The 2,939-nt window shown below is 52.0% G+C and overlaps 1 pseudogene; it reads right to left on the bottom strand.

The window, feature by feature from the left end:
- Window positions 1-821: 821 nt before the first annotated feature.
- On the bottom strand, window positions 822-2,445 carry LOC142448793 (valine--tRNA ligase pseudogene; annotated as a pseudogene).
- Window positions 2,446-2,939: the final 494 nt, after the last annotated feature.

Here is a 2,939-nt window from a genome sequence, read left to right as displayed (position 1 = left end):
AGAAAAGAGAAGACCTTAATAGTCCCTGCTGTTCCCTTACAACCGCTAATAACAATGAAACAACTCTTGGTTGTTTGATACAGGGAGGCCTGGTGAAGGCCTGGAGCCCTGGTGGCATAGCGGTTGTGCATTGGGCTGTGATGTGCAAGGTTAGCAGTTCAAAGCCACCAGCCGATATAGTGGGAGGAAACAGGGCTTTATCCTACCCTAAAGACTGACAGTCTTGGAAACCCCGAAGGGCAGTCCTACCTGGTCCTATAGGGTTGCTTTGAATCGGCACCAACTCTGTGGCAGTGAGCTCACGTCTGATACACCTGGTAAAGATTGCCGGAGGCATCTCTGGAAGAGAGAGATTGATTGAGTTACAAAGCTGTTCATTTTTTCTTCCCATTTTACAAATGAAGAAATTGCAGTTCAAGCAGACTAAGTGATTTATGCAAGTGAGGGGCCTAAAGATGAATCAATGTGAGGATTCTGAAATGCACATTCTCCACTACACTGAAAAATGGGTTTCCTATCTGCAAAATCAACAGTTTGACACCACCAGCCACTCTCTGGGACAAGACAGGGTTTTCTACTCTCATAAACTATTAGTCTCTCTCTCTCTCTCTCTCTCTGTCTCTCTCTCTCTCTCTCTCTCTGTCTCTCTCTCTCTCTCTCTCTCTCTCTCTCTCTCTCTCTCTCTCTCTCTCTCTCTCTCTGTCTCTCTCTCTCTCTCTCTTTTATTTTTTTGGCAAGGGTGGGGGGAGTGGCAAAATAGTTCATTGCAACCAGCCCCCATGGCGGGCCACCGGGGACTATGAGGGTTGGAATGGAGTGTGTCACAACATCTTCCCCAATAGCGTGATGGCCTCGTCCACCTTCCTGAGAGCTGCTTCTGTCCGTTAGAGCCTGGCCTTCTTGGCCAAGTAACCAGAGTCGGCCTGCCGCTCTTGCAGACCCTGGGCTCACCACGGCGCCTCTCCACACTTGTCCTAGAGCTTGCTCAGCTCTCGGGAGGCATCTACCATGCCTTGCAGCTGCGGATGGACAGACAGCATCGAGAGGCCAGGCTCATGGCACAGCCGTGCAGCACAGATTCCCCCAGGGCCAGGACAGCCACCACTCCCTCTCTGGCCAGCGTCTGCACATAGGGCAACATGGCAGAGGCCTGGATCCCTATGGCTTTGCCAGCTACGTCCAAGAAACAGCTCTGTGCGGGTGAAATTGTAGTCAGCACACAGGGTGCGCATTGCTTAGGGACAGCTCAAGGGCTACTTCCACCCCAAGCACTTGGAGGGTCCCGGGTAGGGGGTGACACAGAGGTGAAGGGGAACTCGTGTGCCTGCCAGGACAGAGCCTCCATCATGAAGGGCATCAAGGGGAGAGCAGCCACAGACCAATGTTCAGGCAGGTGTCAAGGGTTTGGCGAACCCACTCAGCTGCCACCTGGCCCATGCCATTCAGCAAGGGCTTCAGGCACTGCAGGCAGACTGCAGAGCTCACAGAGCCCGAAGCTATGCTGGATGCTGGTGACCAAGGCTCTTGTGGCCTTCACGAGGGCCTTGTTGAGGCCACAAAGGGAAAACTTGGTGGCGTTCCAGAGCTTGTGGCACAAGTGGCAGTAGCTCAGTATCCGCTTCAAATCCAGGTTGATGTCCTGGCCCTGGGAGGGGTAGGCACAGAGCCCAGATCAGAGACCAGGAAGTCGACTTTCTTGTCCTTCTTTAGGCTTCTCCACCTCTCTGGGTTCCAGGTCATGGTCCAGGAGCTGTTCATGGAGACCATTAAGGGAGCCCCCATAGATGACATCCAGGGAGCCCATGGCGTTGCTCATCTTCCGATTGCAGGCATCTCCAGCGATGGTGGAGGTAGATCTTGCAGAATATTAGCCTGGAAGTGAACTTCAAGTCAAGTGTGACCATCTGGGCCACCCAGAAGGAAAGGATGGTATTGCCCATCTCTCCATGGTAGGACATACTTAGGACTTCTGACTGGTTGGGGCAGGCCAGGGTGGAGGAGAAACAGGTGTCCAAATGCATTCTCACCTTGCTGGACACTGATCTTGTCAAAAGCCACTGCAAAGTTCTCGGCTGCTTTCTCCCGGGCCTCCGTCTTGTTGCTCCTGGTCACCCAGTACCGCACCTCAGAGTCCTCCCCAGGGGCACATCAGGTTCCTGGATGTGATGAAGTAGGCTGGGATGTGTTGACCCCACCAAAGAAGTCAGGAGAGGCACCCGTCCCCAGGTTGTCCACCCAGGAGTGCCACGTCTGTTGATGGGCTTCGGGCAGGATACAGAGGTTGCCCAGCTGGACAGCAGCGTTGGCAGCCTGCTCCATCTATCCTGCAACGCACGTAAAACTGGCCACAGCAGAGGCTTCACCACCTCCTTGGAATAGTCGCAAAGCCACAGGGTTGTCCTTTATATCCCAGAACAGTCTTTGCTCCTTCAAGGCTGTCAGCATGGCCTCAGCTTTCCTCCTGCAGTCGGCATCATTGCGTCTGTTTTGTGAGATGGAGGAGGACTTTGTGAATTGGTGTTGGACATATGGGTGTTAATGTTGGACTTGTAAGCTTGGCAGCACTGGGCTGGAATGTTTTCTTGATGTGCACATAACCTTTATATAAAACTCTCTCATACATAAATTTCTGTGTATTTGTTTCTCTAAAGTACCCAGACTAATACAATATTCTAAAAGAATAAAATCTGTACCAGTGTGCATTCTCTGGTCTAACTGAACTTGCAAGGTAGAATTCAGATCATGATAGTGGGGGGAGGGAAGCATTTAGGAACTAGAGGAAAGTTGTATTTTTCATCGTTGCTACATCGCACCCTGACTGGCTCATCTCCTCCCGAGTCCCTTCTGTAAGGGGATATCCAGTGGCCTACAAATGGGCTTTGGATCTCCACTCCGCACTTACCCCCCCCCCCCCATTCACTATGGTAAGATTTTTGGAT

Source organism: Tenrec ecaudatus, chromosome 5 (assembly GCF_050624435.1).
Source record: "Tenrec ecaudatus isolate mTenEca1 chromosome 5, mTenEca1.hap1, whole genome shotgun sequence".
Taxonomy (NCBI): domain Eukaryota; kingdom Metazoa; phylum Chordata; class Mammalia; order Afrosoricida; family Tenrecidae; genus Tenrec; species Tenrec ecaudatus.
This window is presented reverse-complemented; position numbering and strand designations above follow the sequence as displayed.